Below are 17,910 nucleotides of genomic sequence, written 5' to 3'. Positions count from 1 at the left end.
GACCCTTACAGTTTAGCCCTTTTAGACTCTTGCCCTTTCCTGTTTGTTTTAACGTGAGTTCCCCTGTTCTGAAGGGGTTTGAAGGGAGCAAGCAGGCCGAGAAAATTCCTCCAGTGCCGCAGGGACGAGTCCTGTCCGGCTCAGCAGGGGAGCACCAGGCGAGGTGAACGCTGGGGCTTGAAAACCTCAGGGGCCTGGGGAGGCCCAGCACTTGCGGCCGGAAGGCTGGCGGCTGAGGGAACATGGGGCAGCTCTACCTGGAAGGTCCACCAGGTGGCGCTGCGCTCCTCTGCAGGGCTATAAGCGGCCGCCTGGGGACAAAGGCGAGGGTTGTTTTTTTGTTTTCTTTTTTCCGGATTTTTATTTAAACTTTAGTTACCATACCGTGCAATATTGGTTTCGGGAGTAGAATTCAGTGATTCATCACCTACATACAACGGCCGTTTCTCACCATAACAAGTACCCAAAGAGGGAGAGTCTTTGGAACCTCTGGCCTCCCTCACCGACCTGGGGTGTTCTGTGACCTGCCCTTCTGAGTCATGTGTGGCTGGGATTTGAAGGGCAGTTGACCTGAGACTATTCCCTTAGCAGCAGGGCGGAGGCTGAAGGCAGCGCTGAGCAGTGAGGGATAGTTAGCCTCCTAGTTGGCCTGGAGACAGCTGCATTTGGGAGGGGCAGGGGGCGGGGAGAGAGGAAGGAAACAGATGTGCCCAGGGAAGCCAGGGGTCATTGGAACCCCAGGAAAAGAGAGATGGAGATGTGTCCCAGACGCTGTCTCCATTCCAGGCAGCTTTTGAGGCCCGGTGCCAGTTCTGAGGCATCATCAACTTTTTTCTTGAATGATCAAGGGGTTTTAGTTTCTGAATAGAACATGCTATATCCCAGCATGCTCTGAGGGCCCCTAGGAAGTCCTGCCCGAGGTGTGAGCTACACACGTGTGAGCTACATGCATGACTTCCAGAGACCGTGTTCCCTGGGAAGGGAGGGGTCATCTAGAAGAGAATCATCTCTTCTCAGAGTGACCTGGGGGTCTTGAGATGCTGTGGGAACCCCAAGATCCAGAAGCTGTGCTCCGTGGAGAGGGGCAGTAAGGAACACCTCCCAGGGAAGCTGTCATTTGAGCTGAGTCTTGAGGGGTGAGCAGGAAGTAATGAAGCAAAGAAGTGGATAAAGTGTGTGGCCGCAGGGCGCCAAGCCGCCTGCCATCTTGGGAGGACTAGTATGTAGAAGTATGGAGAGCAGCCAGTGGGGTGCAAGGGGAGACTGGCTCCTGGAATCTTTGCTGGGGGGGGGGTGCGGTTGTCTCATGATTAGTCCATCTCAACCAGCCCCTCATTACTCTGGCTCCTTGCCCTTGAGGAGGCCTTAAATCACCCTGCGGCTTTTAGAGTGTGGCCTCCCTCCTTGCTGACAGGCCCCAAGGGCACAAAACCTGCCAAGTCTCCCATTCTATTGTGTACCTCATTATTGGGCAATTGTGTGAGGTCCCCTGGGGGGAAAACTCAACAGCTGTCCTCAGGGACCTCAGAATCTGGCAGGAAAGGCAGGACAAGAAATAGACACAAACCACTGAGGAGTGGGTACAGTGCTGAGGACGGGTGGGAGCACCGAGCCGTGTGGCCCTCACGGCCTTACTGGGCAGGGCAAGAAAAGTCCACTCAGAGAAACAACTCAAGGAAAAACTGTATTTGGCTGGGCCAGTGCCTCAGGGAGGAAGCAGAGGCGATGCCATAAAATTAGTGGAACGAAAACAAGAAAAGTCTTGCATTCTAAGCCACAAAAGTAGTAATTTGCTTTGTAGGCAAGAGGAAAGTGTGAGTGGATTTTAAACAAGAAAGTGACGCAGTTTGCATCTTGGAAAGCCTTCCGGAAGTGGGGTGGAGATTGACGGGAGGAGGAGGGTAGGGGCTCAGCATCGAGAGGGCTCACAAGTGTGCCCCGAGACTGGACAGCAGCTAAGGGGACAGATCGCAGAGATTAATAGGAAGAAGGACTGCATCAGTGCCTAATCGGATGTGTGGGGACCATGGGTGGCTCCGAGTCTCACCTCCCCTACCCCTTCGTTCTACCTCTGCCTTCTGCAAAATTAAAATATCCTGCTTGCCCGTGGATGGTATTCGGAAGAGGATAATCTCTGAATTCCATCGATATTATGCACCAAGCACCGGTCCCTCGCTCTGTTGCCATGGCAATACCAGAGGCTTCTGGCAAGACGGTGGCCCTGAGAAAAACTGACAATATTAAAAATCAAAACAAAGCCACAACAAGCAAAATCTTTGTTTTTAAACTGTACACTAAGGTTTTGAAAAATGAACTCAATTATTACCTTCTCAAGTCCTGTCACGCCAAAGCCTACAGGAGGACAGACAGGAAATGCCCTGACACTTTCCCAGCTGTCTCAAGGAACCGCCCTTCTGGGGGTAACCACCCCCTCTACCACCCCTGAGGTCTGGCTGCCCCCTTTCCGTCACGGCCAGAACTGTCCTGCCTCTCCTATTTCCAGAGAGAATGTCACCGCCCCCCCTCCTGGGAAGCCCCACAAGGGCGACAGCCAGCCGGTTCTGGGAAGAAAAGCACAGAGCCTCAGGTACAGACCCATGTGGCCTGCAGCCCAGCTGGCCAGCAAGCTTAGGGGCACATGAGGGGGGCTGCAGGCCGACCTGGTGCACAGGCCGTCCCTCCTGCCTCTCGGTGACAGCCACGGAAGCATGGGAATAGCAACGGCTCCCTGCTAGGCCGTCTTCCTGCCACAGGACTGGGAAAGACCAGGCATTGCTTTGACTGAGGGACCGGATCAGCTCACCTCCCCCTCGACCTTTCCTTGTATCTTTCCCAGAGGGAAAAGGGCTGGAAAATGGCGCCTTAGGAGAAGTGACTATTACTCCAGGGATCAGGTGGGAGAGGAAGGAGGGAAGGGTGCTGAGGGGAACAGAGACGCTGGGGGTGTTGTGATGGGCAGCGTGGCCCTGAAGTCAGGAAGAGTGGCAGCAATTCGGTGGTGGCTTCCAGAAGCTGAGAAGCACCAAAGGGGAAAGAGGCCGAGTCAAAGAATCCAGGCAACGTCCTGAAAGCCAGAGGGTTGCGTCAATGGAAAGGAGTTGAGGAAACAGACTTGAGAGATGGTCCTAGAATGTGGCAATGGAACAACGGCCCTGGGCTCACTTCTAATCTCTGCAGATCTGGCATATTCTGTCTGTCTGCCTTGTTTCTAAGAAACTGTGCCCCAAGCAATCATTTGGGTTTTAAATAGGGATGGGACTTGGCGGCATCCTTTAGTTTGAAAACTTGTAACTAACTACAGTGGTAACTAAAGGTGCAAGTAACTAAAATAATGTTTCAATAATGTTTGTTTAAATGTGTTTAAACAATTGAAAGTTGTGTTCTGTATGTCCTCTATATTTTCTTGACATACTTCATCCGGTAAATTTTCTCACTTTGGAAAATCCTAGGGGCGCCTGGGTGGCTCAGCTGGTTAAGTGTCTGACCCTTGATTTTGGCTCAGGTCGTGATCTCAGGGTCACAGGATTGAGCCCTGTGTTGGGCTCTACACTAAGTGTGGAGCCTGCTTAAGATTCTCTCTCAGTCTCTCTTTTCTGTCTCTGTCTTTCCCCCTCTGTCCCTCTGCCCCCATCTCTGCCTCTCAAAAAAAAAAAAAAAAAAAAAAAAGTAAATCCTGATACATCATAATCTAAAATTTTCAACTGACTAGATTTTATTCAGACACATAATACTGACCCAATACTTTCATTTAGTTTTGTATTCTTGGAAAATTATATAGGGATAGAAATGTCTACGCTTTATAAGTTCTAAAATTCCGTTACTAAAACAATAACAACAACAACAACCCAGAACCACTGGGGTCAATTTGATAGATTCAAATACCGTCTCTAGATATTCGAGGACTCTGCAGGGGAATCTGACCTGGGTGGAACACCATTTGCCATTCTTAGCTGTATAATCTTAGACAAATCACGGAATGTCTCTGCCTCAGTTTCCTCATCTGTACCAGAGGGATGTAATACTTCGGTATCATCTAGGAGTAGGTTCAGCTGCACATAATAAGCCCCAAATAATATGGCTTAAACTAGAGAGAAGTCCATCCGTATTGCATCCATGCTGCCCAGAGGTAGAGTCCACGGCTGGTGTGGCAGTCCACGGAGTCACGTGGGCAGGCTCCACCACGCCAGGCTCGCTTTCCTGGGTTACCTCATGGTGTAAGGGGCCTTCTAGAGCTCAGACTCTGACAGCGGAAAGAGGAAAGCTTGTAGAAACACCCGCCCCTCCCTTTAAACACACTTGCTGGAAGTCGCAAAAACCGCATTTTCTGGACAGGGGGTGAGAACTGAGTCATGTGGCCACGCCTGGCCGGGAGAGGGGCTGGGAAGCATAGTCTGTGCACACGGATAGCGGGAAATAAGCAAGTCTGTGCCCTGATCTGTTTCACCGGGCAACTGTGAGAATCATCGTGCAGATGAACAGAAAACATGCAGAACAGCGGTCGCCTGGCACCCAGGCTCTGCTCCCTTCGTGTGAGCTGCCAGCCTCACACCCGGGTGGTGGAGACGGGCTGTTTGGTGTCAAGGAAACACACGTCGTCCAAAGAGCTCCCTCTTCAATTGTCCTTTTCTATTCTTTCTTACCCCTGATAAGACTCTGGGATGGAACTGGAGAGAGAAGCCAAAGGGTTCTAGCTTCTTTATTCAGGACATCTAATTTCCCCAAGTCTGGTGGTGACTCTTCTGGGCTTCAAGCAGATACTGCAGTACCGACTGTGGTCCTGGGCAGGAGGGGGGAGCCGGCAGGGGGGCCCTGGATGCGCTCCAGAGTACAAGGTCCGTCTATAGGGGGTGGAACTACCCCATCCCTGCTCTGCAGGAATGCAGGACTAGTGGGGCCTTCCAGTTTAAAAAAAAAAAAAATCAGGATTTTTAGGTGACATCTCCTTTTGTTCACCTTGGCAATTATTATGGCTTCAGGCGAGCAATCAGTCCGTTAAGACCACATGAGATGAAAATAATGAGGTAAGGGGCAGGCTGGAGAAAGCAATCGGCAGCTGCGGCTGGAGGGCATGCTCTTCAAATGTTGGGAGGGAAGGCTGCATGGGAGGAGGGCTCAGGGGCAGGGGGACTGAGCAAGGTTGGCCTACTGCCTGGTTCCTCAGTCTGCAGACCCTTCCCAGCGGGCTAAGGAACCCAAGGAAGTTGGAACGCTTAATGCTTAACCAACAATCTCAGGGCTTAAGTTTTGTTTGCATGATGTCTGCTCGGGTGGGCTGGAGGGATGAGAAGATTACTGTTTTCCAATATTAAAAATGTTATCTATCCTAGAAACACAATAGAGCATTCATTAAAAAAAAAAAAAGTCACATTTCTGTTTTTGTGTTTTGAGTCTTTGCGAAGCTACCGGGTTTGAGTTTTTATTCTCTTGCCCCCCTGGTGAGAAATCTACATGCACAAGATTACTTTGCTGATTCCTTCTTTGGGGATGAAGCCTTCCGTGTTTGAGTGATGTTTTCCTGAGGTGGGGACGGGAAATGCTGCTAACCGGTAATAATCAACCACAGGCCCCACTAGCGTCTTGAATCAAAGCCCTCGCTTCTCTCATTTTTCCACAGCAAGAGGGTCCTGCGGGGCTCTATTTCAGTTTCCAGATCAGGTCATCTTGGTAAAAGGAAAGAAAATAATTGGATATTTCCCCTAAGAATTTCTGAGAAGGAAGAATTTGGAATGTTAAAACATAAAAATGTCAACACAGCCTAAGGGAAACTTTAGTAGGTTTCTTCAAATCTATCACGTTGGCCAAAATGAACAGAGATGATGAACAACTTACAAATTTAAAGCTCTGTCTGGCTGCTTGAAAAATGAAATGAGGGAGACTGATTATTTGTGTCAACAATACAGTCTAAAAATGTCAAGTTCATTGCCCAGGTTAACAGCTATTGATCTCTTGGAGTCTCAGATTAACCACTCAAAAGGGAAATATTAGGTCACGTGGCTTCACAGTGGCTCTGGTTGGTTTTAGTTATTGATAGACTTGTTTTCTTTGATTCTTAAGGTAAGGGCTCCTCTAAGAAACCTCTCCAGAGGCTCCTGTGTCACTCTATGAGCTCCTAGGAATCTTACATTGACCTTCAAAGCCACAGACTAAGTGGGCATCAAAATGCCTGAGTCCTCTTGCCCACTAATCTTAGAAAGTGGGCTTCGGGTATTCTCAAAAATAGAAAAATGTCACTTAGGTATACTGAACTGTACACACTTCAACAAACGCTTACCTTTTTGGCATGAAGATGATAATGATAAAATTATAAATCTATTATTCTGATGTTTTAAAACGTTTAATGTTTATTTTTGAGAGAGACAGAGAGACAGAGTGCGAGCAGGGGAGGGGCAGAGAGAGAGGGAGACAGAATCTGAAGCAGGCTGCAGGGTCTGAGCTGTCAGCACAGAGCCCGACACGGCGCTTGAACTCACAAACCGCAAGATCAGACCTGAGCCGAAGTCAGACGCTCAACCGACTGAGCCACCCAGGAGCCCCTATTCTGACTTGGATGAATCGAAACCACAAACATGCTTTATCATATGGAAAAAACAATCACCATAGGCAAGAGTCTGTAGAAATATCAGATTAAAGAATCAGACCTCAAGTTGCTGAGAGTAGATCTTAAAAGTTCTCATCACAAGAAAAAAAATCATAACTATGTGGTGATAGATGTTAACTGGACTTATTGTGATTATTTCACAATATAAACAAATATCAAATCATTATGTTGTACATCTGAAGCTAATGCTATATGTCCATTATATTTCAAGAAGGGAGAGGAAAAGGAAGAAGAAAAAAGAGGAGTAGAAAAGGAAAAGGGAGAGGATCAGACCTGAGAAAACTGAAGTTATGGCGATTATTGGATCCAAAATATAATAATAACAACAGCAAACGCATGCAACAGTATCTATGAGATGGACATTATTATTTCCTTCATTCCACATGTGAGGAAACTGAGGCGCAGAGAAGTTAAGTTACGTGGCTTGTTCAAATTCATTCAGATTTGAAGCTAGGGAGCCTGGTCCAAAATTCATGCTAAAAGAAATGTGCTTAACATTTTATAGAAATAAAAGAAATCATGAAATGTGATGCAAACAAAAAGAGCTCTTAGGTTGTTTTGGAAAAAAGACACAGCAGAACTTCTAAAAATGAGAGAAAAGTGAAATTAAAAACTCCGTGGACAGACGAATGCACAGGTTAGACATTGCCAAAAGTAAAATGATCAGCTGGCAAGTAGTCCCGCAGAACCAACCTGGTTGCAACAAAGAGAGAAAGTGAGACATAAAAAAGGAGCAAGAAGGGAAGGGACAGGGAAGATCGAGTGAGTTCACCCAACAGACATTTAATAGGAGCTCCTGGAGGAGATAATAGAGCAAAGGGGAGAACAAATATTAAGAAAGGACTGAGAGGGGCGCCTGGGTGGCTCAGTCGGTTGAGCGTCCGACTTCGGCTCAGGTCGTGATCTCACAGTTTGTGGGTCTGAGCCCCACGTCGGGCTCTGTGCTGACGGCTCAGAGCCTGGAGCCTGCTTCGATTCTGTGTCTGCCTCTCGCCTGTTCACACACTCTCTCTCTCAAAAATAAATAAACATAAAAATTTTTTTTAAAAAAAGGACTGAGACATTTTCTAGAATGGATGAAAGAGATCAATTCTGTTTCAGAAATCCAAATTCTAAGTAAGAAGATAAAAAGAAATCCATACCTAGACACACTGTAGCAAAGTGTCAGAACACCAAACACAAAGGGACGATCTTAGTAAAAATAACAGGTTACTTACACAGACCCAGACTGACTGCTGATTCACAACAGCAACACCAAGGCCCAAAAAGAGAATGGATTAATATCTCATGATACTGAGGGAAAATACCGCTGGCAGCCTATGGGTGCGTATCCAGCAAAACGATCTTTCCTGAGTAAGGTTAGGATAGGACAATTGGAGGGGTGCCTGGGTGGCTCAGTTGGTTAAGCGTCAGACTTCAGCCAGGTCATGATCTTGCGGTTCATGAGTTCAAGCCCCGCGTGGGGCTCTGTGCTGACAGCTCAGAGCCTGGAGCCTGCTTCCGATTCTGTATCTCCCTCTCTCTCTGCCCCTCCCCCACTCACGTTCTGTCTCTTTCTCTCAAAAAATGAATAAACATTAAAAAAATTTTTTTAAAAAGGATAGGACAACTGGAAATCAAGTATACCTAGATCTTTGAATAGCTTGGGAAGAAGGTACAGCTGTTGATTCTATTTATTTCGTATGCATATTAAAGTTTCTGGGGTATCCACTAAGAGGACAGAAATTAGGTAGCGAAAAATGGAAAGAGAAGAAAATATCACTCAATTCAAGTTAAGGTGAAGATATAAAGGTAAAAAACAAACAAAAAATAAGAGAAAACAAGGAGTTCAACAGCTGATATAAGCAAATCAAAACCAACAGATGATGGAAACAAATCAATAAGCACCATCAGTGTAAAAAGAGGAATCATGGAAGTGAAATGATAGAGCTCATCAGACTAATTTGAAAACAAGAAAAAGGGAAGGAAATGTACCATGTATTCATTATAAGGACTTCACTGTGAATTCATATAATGGAGAGAGACATAGAAAGGTTAAAGGTAAAAGGATGGGAAAAATATACCAAGCAAGTACCAAAAAGGACAAAAGTAGGGTAGCTATATTAATATAAAACAAATACAAAACAGGCTTTAAGTTAAAATAGAGACGCAAAGCATCACGAGGAAATGATAACAGTTAAATCGTTGTGGAATGAGAAGCGTCCTTCTAAGAGAGAGGCAGAGAGTTACAGCAATTCTAAACTTGTAAGATGACACAGCAAGACTCCAAGAGCAAAACCAACCAACCAACCATCCCACAAAAGACCCTAGAAGGAGAAGGTGACACATGTATCATCACCACAGTGGGCAGCCATCTTGGTTAATTGACCTCCCCAAACCAGAAAGGGTACAGATTTTAAAATCTCAATGGAGGTATGTAGAATGGCGTGTCCCTTGCTCCTAGAGAGTACACATCTTTTCCAAGCACACACAGAACATTAATCGGAGCTGCTTGCATACTAGCCTCAACAAATTGCAAAGAACTAGATCATAGAAACTACATACTCTGCCAAATGCAGTTAGGTTAACAAAATTATTATTTTTGGAACATTTGAAACATATTTCTAAACAACTACGTGTCAAGAAGAAATCATAACAAACATTTAAAAATACTTAGCATTAAAATTTGTTTGCCATCGCTTATACCACTTAAGAATGGACAACTTCTAATGATGACATTTCAAAAGAGGAAAGATGGAAATAAAAGAGCTAAACTCCTTAGCCTAAGTATTCAGCTTGAGAAATTAAATGTAGAACAAAATACATTTTGAAAACAAGAAAAAGGGAAGGAAATGTACCATGTATTCATTATAAGGACTTCACTGTGAATTCATATAATGGAGAGAGACATAGAAAGGTTAAAGGTAAAAGGATGGGAAAAATATACCAATAAAAGAAAGAAAAAATGAAAGAGAACATCACATCGAATTATAAAACTCATGCGGAACCTCATAGTACCTCGAATAGGCTGACTAAGAAGAATCAGGAAGCAAAATGTTCCCATCGAGTTTTATAAAGCATGTAGTCTTCAGGACCTATGGACTGGAGTAGATCAGCGTTTGGGGATAGCAAGCCCCAAACAGACCGGCACACACATGGGAACATGATATATGGCAGAACTGGTGTTGCTCACCAGTGCGGAAATGGGGCTCTGGTCACGACACGGTACGGAGACCATAGGATGCGCCGAACCTAAGACACGTGTTGTGTGTGAGGAACTGACTTCTTTTCTCCGAACCTAGAATGGTACTGGGCACGTAGCATCCACTCTTGAGAGAATCGCTGCTCAAACCATTTTCTGTGTGGTGTGTTTCGGATGAGAACTTCTGGTTGGGAAAGGCTGCAACGATGATCTCACGGGCCAAGAGATGCGGGGGGAAAAGCGCCGAGCTGAAGGCGCCCTGAGCGGCATTCCGATGCTGCCCGTTGAGTTCTCCCCTCAAGGGTTGCAATCCTTGCTGCCATATTGTAGTAGCTGACAGAGATTTAGGTTCTTAAGCATAATGGAGAGAATAAGCACGAGCCTAGCTCTTGGTCCCTGCCTCCTTATGTTGAGTACATTTAGGGTTAGCGTATACTTAAAAAAAAAAAAAGTTATGTCGTTAGAATACAGTCATTTAAAGCCTTCTGGTAGACCACCCTTGTGGTAGGCTGGATAATGGCCTCCAGAGACACACAGGTCCTAGAACCTGTGAACATCACCTTATAGGGCAGAAGAGACTTTTGCCAATGTATTACGTTACCCAAGTGTAGGAGAGTATCCTGGATTTTTGGCAGCTCTTAAATGTAACCACAAGGGTTTTTATAAGAGAGAGGGAGCGAGGGGCTACAGGAGAAAGTAGTATGGGAACCGAAGCAAGGTACTATGCCACCAGCTTGGAAGGTGGAGGGAGGGGCCACCCGCCCCCAGGTGCCGGGACAACAGCTCCAGACGCTAGAAAGGGACAAAGGCAGCCTCTCCCCTCGAGCCTTCAGGGGGCACAGCCTCACCGTGATTTCCAACCAGCGAAGGTGATTTTGAACCTCTGACTTCCAGAAGCGGGGGAGAGTAAATGCGTGCAGTCCTAAGCCACTGATTTGCTACAGCTATGGTAAGAAATGAAGACTGCGGTTATTTCTACTGAAAGGACGTTAAGCTCAAGACCGCACTCCCCTTTCCGAAAACTCCGGCTCTCACAGGGCGGTGGGGGTGGAGGAGCTAAGGAAGACGAGGGCGGAGAAGCGTGCCATCCCTCCCCCCCCCCCCCCAACTCTCTTTCAAGGCCCTCCGGGGAGGAGCCGGGACGCCGCTGCCCCGCAGAGCCCCGGAGCGAGCGCTTCTAGCGGTGACCGGCGAGAGGCAGGGGCTGTGCAGCCGGGCACCGTTTGCCACGTTCTCTTGTCCGTGGATGCGGTGGCTGGCAACGCCCAGCCCAGCGTGGGGGAGACGCGGAACGGGGCTGCCGCTGGTCCACAGCCGCCGAACACGGGGGAGGAACAGACCTTGCTAGTCGTGAGCCAGCGCGGCCTGACCTAGCTCACCCCGCGCGACCCAGCGGGCAAACAGCCCCGCCGCCCGGCCGCGCACCTGCCAGGAGATGGGAACACCGAGGGCAGCTGCCGAAGGGGTACGTTGGCGGCTTTCAGTTTTTGAGGCAGGGGCCTGCGGCCTAAAACAGAGCCGACGGGGCTTATGGTGTTCAAAGTGTTGGAACACCTGGGTGGCTCAGTGAAGTGTCCGACTTCAGCTCAAGTCATGACCTCAGGGTTTGTGAGTTGGAGCCGCGTGTCCCGGCTCTGTGCTGACAGCTCGGAGCCTGGAGCCTGCTTCGGAGTCTGTGTCTTCCTCTCTCTCAAAAGTAAACATTAAAAATTAAAAAAAAAAAAAAAAAAAAAAAAAAAGTGTAAGTGGGAAGAGGAAAGGCCTGGGAAGAGCATTCTGGAAACTGTGGCTGTCCATCCTGCTGCTTAGAGAAAATACCTTTTGAGGGCGCTTGAAAATACAAATACTGATACTAAGAGGCAACGCCCTAAGCCAGAGATAAAAGAATTAACACAGAGAAGTGTACACTGGGTTAAAGAAAGTCACAGATCCTGCACCGTCCTTTGCCTCCAGAGGTAGAGTCTGATCTGCCTCCCTTTGAATCTGGTCTGGGCTTGGTGCCTTGCTTGACCAATGGAATGCAGAAGTGATGTTCTGGCTCTCCCAGGCTAGGTCCCAAGTAGCCTTGTGGCTTCTAGTCTATCGCCCTTAGAGCAGCTTGTTGTTGGGACGCTCCCTCTGGGCACCCAGCCTCCATGCTGTGTGGAAGCCCAAGCTGCTTGGAGAGGCCACGTGTTCATGGTTCATGAGTTCGAGGCCCGTGTTGGGCTCTGTGATGATGGCATGGAGCCTGCTTGATATTCTCTCTCCCCCTCTCTCTGTCCCTACCCTGCTCTCTCCCGCTCTCTCTCCCTCTCAAAATAAATAAACTTAAAAAAAAAAATCAAATTGGAATCAGATGTCTTTGTGTCAGGTTAAATTACTTCCTGTGGATGGAAAACACCCTAATAGACTAAAGGCAGTAGTAGATGTGATTTTTTTAGGGACATTAGAATTTGCTTATTTCTTCAAATGAACATTCTTGGTAATGGCCACTAAGGTATGCTTCCCAAGATGCTTAGGTAGTATCTAAACAGAAAGGGGTGGGGTGGGGGGGAGATCCTGGATTCTCCATAAATAACATTCAGTAAGGAGGATACAGCTTTTGTGAGAGTCTACACAAAACTTCATTTCCAGGTCATGATCTCACAGTTCACAAGTTCGAGTCCTGTGTCGGGTGAGCACGAGCTTCTTGTCAGGTGAGCTCGAGCCCCTGCTTCGGGCTCCGCACTATCAAGTGGGATTCTCTCTCTCCCTGCCGGTCTCTCCCCCTCTCTGCCCCTTGCTACTTGCACCCTCTCTCTCTCAAAAACTAAAATAAATAAATAAGTCAATAAATAAAATAGTTAAAAAAATTTTTTTTGCAAAATCTACTTTCTGTCAGTTCAACAACCAGAACTGAATGAGCCACAATCGAGAGCAATCTAGCAGAGCAAATGCACACTGATGTCAGCTTTCTACATCCAAAGGTCAACTCAATTCACTAAACAGTGGGACCTGGTTAGAATTCTCTTCCTCATATGGAGATAATATCCACCTCCTTTTAACTTTCAACCACTCTTCCGTGTTCAGCAGTTAGGATGCTTAAAATGGAAAAAGATAAGATTTGGGAGACATGATAAAGATCTTTAAATACTTGTTGTGAGAGTAATTCTGTAGAAAATCGAGACTGACTTATATATATGTATTTAAAAACCCACCAGGAAACTATGAACATCATTGTAAGGTGACCCACACATCTGTATTTACGTAGCGCAGTCGAGAACTGGGAGAATAGTAATTCTGCCTACTGGAAAAATGTATCCGTATCTTGCAATCTAACACTGACTACTAATCTATGTGAATTTCAGCATATGGCGTGTGAGCACCCTGGTGTTTTGCTCAATTCTGCTGGTAGGTTCTCATAACCATCATCTTTATCCTATTCTCGAAAGTAAAGGTTTCACGGCCTTTTTATTTTTTCTATGTCCGGAAGAAAGCATCTGTAGAAACCCCATAGTCGGGGCACCTGGGTGGCTCAGTCGGTTAAGCAGCCAACTCTTGGTTTTGGCTCAGGTCATAATCTCACGGTTTCTGAGTTGGAGCCCCACATCCGGCTCCGTGCTGACAGTGTACTGCTGGGATTCTCTCTCTACCGCTCCCTCTGCCCCTCCCCTGCTCTCTCTCTCTCTCTCTCTCTCTCTCAGAAATAAACTTAAGACAATTTTTTTTTAAAAAAAGTAAGAAACCCCACAGTCAAGTGGACAATTGATAAGTCTCTATCTGCGTTTCCCAATAGTTTCCTTTTGTAGCTGCTTTACGATTGGAAGGTTGGGACATATAGAGTCTCAATCCTCTCCTTGGCTGGAGAGAACTAAGCTTTCTCCTGTTTGTGTATTTCATCACTGCTCCAGCTCTCACTTTAGTTTGCACTGCAGGGATGCCATGAGGCCGGGTGGCAGGTGTCCCCTCGCCCCCGCAGTACAGCCCTACTTCCTTTTGAGCAGCCAGCTGACCTGCCTGTGTTACAACGAGCGCCTGCTGTTCTCTGTTGGCACAAAACAGTCTGCTAAAGCATCCTCGCTGCTGGGGTAGAATTTCTCCACCTTCCAACAGTGAAGTGGCAAGGAGGGACACTTGGTTGTCCTGTTTAAGAATTCCTGGATCCAATGTAATATTATGTGTCTGAAACTAATGTAACATTTGTCAACTATACTAAAAAAGAAGAAAGGAAGAGGAAGGAGGGAGGAGGGAGAAGAAGGAGAAGAAAAAAGAATAAGGAGAAGGAGACGGAGACGAAGAATAACATTATTATTATTATTATTATTATTATTATTAATATTCCTAGATCTGTAGTTGTGTAGTAAAAACATCCACAATAACTACCATAGGAGAAAAAAAGTGTTGTCATACCACCTCACATCATTTATAAAAAAAGTCCCAGACACCTAAACACCTAACAGTGAAAAACACTCCTTCCCTCCCCTTCTTTCCTCTCCCCTCCCCTCCCCTCCCTCCCTTCCTTTCCCTTTCCCTTTTCCTTTTCCTTTCCTTTCTGCTTCATGCCCAGTGTGGAGCCCAATGTGGGGCTTGAACTCACGACCCTGAGATCAAGACCTGAGCTGAGATCAAGAGTCAGACTCTTAACCGACGGAGGCACCCAGGCGGTCCTGGAAGTATTTCTTAAATGGGACTCAACAAGTACATGTAAAAGCTAGTAACTCTGATTTAAAAAGACAAATTTAAAATATACAGTTAAATACCTTAAAAACTACAAACTGAAAGATGATATTTGAAATCTACACAACAGGTAAAGGATTAGTATCCAGCTTATATAAAGATCTCTGAGAAAAAGCCAGCAACAGAAAACACTCACTGTCTTGACTATGCACAACAGTCAGACATTACCTCACATGCGTCAACTTTCCAGACAAAACATTAAGAACCCCAAAATATCTAGCATCCAAGAGGATGTGAAGAAATGAGAAAACTCATACACGGCTGATGGTGTCTAAGTGGACACCACTTTGGAGATTATTTTGGCAAAACCTAGTCAAGTCGAAAAGGTGCACAGTATCGACCCAGAAGCTTTTAAGACACTCTGTATGTGTGTGCACAGAGGCAAGTACAAAGACACCCCTTCGAACACCACGCCCACCCCAAGAAAAATGGGAAAATAGAATACAGCTACATGGTTCAATAAAGGCAGATCTCGAAGACATATGAAGTGACAACAGCAAGTTAGATAGATACTATGCTATGATTTATGTAAATTAAAAATATTATACGTTATAATTATGGTTATATACATAATAAAAGTAAAATGTGACTGGAGCGATATACTCATGATGTCTGTGTTGGGAGGAGGGAAGGGAATAGGAATGGGAAGGGTAACAAAGTGGAGTAAAAACAGAAATATTTATCCTGTTAAAAAAGAGCTGATGCCAATATCACAAAAATGTTAATAATATTTGTTCATCCTGGGCAATATAAACAGAGTGTCATATTCTTCTTCTCTGTGTTTTCAGTATTTTTCTCTACTTTTTCGTAAGAAAAGATAAAGCAATGTTGCCATATGTGGAAGACGCTAGAAGATGCTAGAATGCATTATACTCTACAGAAGAATCAAATGGTGGGCCTGAAGCTACTTTAGGATCATCTGTTCCAACCTGTTTTTACAGACGGGAAAACTGAGGCCCAGAGAAGTAACTTTCTGCCGAAAGTCACACAGCTGGTCAGCAGCAGGTCATGACTATAGTCCAGGGCTTTGAGCGTTCAATGCGGCGTTCCAGGTGGATGTGAAGTAAGGCTTAGAGAATATGATCTCAAGGGGTTCCTGAGTGGCTCAGTCGGTTAAGTGTCCCAACTCTTGATTTCGGCTCAGGTCTGATCTCAGTTTTTGAATTCAAGCCCAGTGTCGGGTTCTGCGCTGTGCTGACGTGCGAAGACTGCCTGGGATTCTCTCTCTCTACCTCTCTCTCTGCCCTTCCTTCACTCATGCTCTCTCTCCCAAAATAAATAAACTTCTGAGAAAAAAAAAAAAGAATATGATTTCAATTTAAGAACCGAGAAGTAGGAATCTTTGACACCTCCACGTAATTACATATTTCCACCTGTCAGCTCCTTCAGAGAGCGGAAACTGCATTTCAGCGTGCACTTTATAAATCTGAATAAAGGAACCCCCAAACAAATGCTGGGTCCCTTCTTTCACTAAAGAAGCAGTATAAACCACTTTTAAAATGAGATCCCAAAATTTCTTAAAACCTTTTCATTAAAAGGTAGACACAAAACAAAACAAAACTTAGACACAAGACCTGCAGGATAAGCTAATCTAACCATTACAATTTTTTTTTAATTTTTTTTTTAACGTTTATTTATTTTTGAGACAGAGAGAGACAGAGCATGAACGGGGGAGGGGGAGAGAGAGAGGGAGACACAGAATCGGAAGCAGGCTCCAGGCTCTGAGCCATCAGCCCAGAGCCCGACGCGGGGCTCGAACTCACCGACCGTGAGATCGTGACCTGAGCTGAAGTCGGACGCTTAACCGACTAAGCCACCCAGGCACCCCTCTAACCATTACATTTTTATTGAAATGAGACCAGAATAACTTAGGCTGGGGACAATTTGAATAACTGTAAATCACTGACCTATGCACATAAAATCATACTACTTAACAGGAGATCCCTGGCTATCTGGGTGTTTTTAGAGAAATCACTATTTCTAAGATTTTTTAAGTTTATTTTTGAGAGTGTGGGGGGGGAAGGGGCAAAGAGAGAGGGAGACACAGGATCCCAGCTGTTAGCACAGAGCGCGATGTGGGGCTTGAACCCATGAACCATGAGATCATGACCTGAGCCAAAGTTAGATGCCTGAGCCTAGCCAACTGAGCCACCCAGGCGACCCTATAATTAGAGTCCTTTAGGAAGAGAAAGACTGCAGATAAAACACAAAAGTAAGGAAAGAATAAAGAGCAGTAGAAATGGTTATTGTTGGTAAATGCAGATGAATATTCAAGTATATAAAACAAAAATAATGTCTTACAAGGTATGGAGATATATATATATAATCAACTGTAATAAGCAGCATGTCAAAGTAGTAAATGTTTCATTTAAATTAGGTCCTATTAGATGAAAAATGTCTCTAAAAGAATAGTAAAAGAATAAATAACATGCTAATAGAAGGGGAAAAGGGTATAATAATAACATTTGAGTAATTCAGAAGAGGCAAGAAACAAGAGAAAAAGGTACATAAAAACTTGTGAGACAAGTAGAAAACAAATAAGACAGCACATATGAATCCAAATACATCAGTAATTTCATTAAATGTAACTGAATTACGTACTTCGGTTAAAAGACAAAGATTATCAGACTACATTTAAAAAAGAATAATATGCTGCTACAAGAGATAAAAACCGAATATAAACACACAAGGGTTGAAAGTAAAAGGATGAGAAAGATTACTATGCAAACACTAGCCAAAAGTAACTGAGACAGTCACATCAGTATCATATAAAATTAAACTTTAACACAAACAGCTTTGGTAGACAGAATGAAGGGCATTCCATAACAATAAAGGGGCCAATTCACCATGAAGATAAAATAATTCTAAATCTATGTCCACTTAGTATAAACTAGCTTCAAAATGTGTAAGGAAAAAATGGACAGAAATAAGAGACCAAAAAAATTTGTAAACATAAGACTTCATCACCTCTCAGGAAATGATACGAGCTAGGTAAGATATCAGTAAGGATATAAAAGATCTGAAAAACTAAAATTAAGAAACCTGACCCAGTTAACATAATAAAGCACCAGTTATATTGTTTTATTTCTTAAAAAAATTTTTTTTAAATGTTTATTCATTTTTGAGAAAGAGAGACAGACAGAGCGTGAGCAGGGCAGGAACAGAGAGAGAGAAAGAATCTGAAGCAGGCTACAGGCTCTGAGTGGTCAGCACAGAGCCCGATGTGGGGCTTGAACTCATGAACCACGAGATCATGACCTGAGCCGAAGTCAGAGGCTTACCCGACTGAACCACACAGGCGCCCCTGGTTATATTCTTTTCAAGTGGACGTGGAACATTTATAGAAATCTGCCACATGCTGGTTTATGTAATGGAAATCTCCATTAATTTCAAACAGCTTGAAACTATCAGAATATGTTTAATGATCATGTGA

The sequence above is a fragment of the Panthera pardus genome, unplaced genomic scaffold (genome assembly GCF_024362965.1).
Source record: "Panthera pardus isolate Hobbes unplaced genomic scaffold, ASM2436296v1 HiC_scaffold_6, whole genome shotgun sequence".
Taxonomy (NCBI): Eukaryota; Metazoa; Chordata; class Mammalia; order Carnivora; family Felidae; genus Panthera; species Panthera pardus.
Note: the sequence above shows the minus strand (reverse complement) of the source record.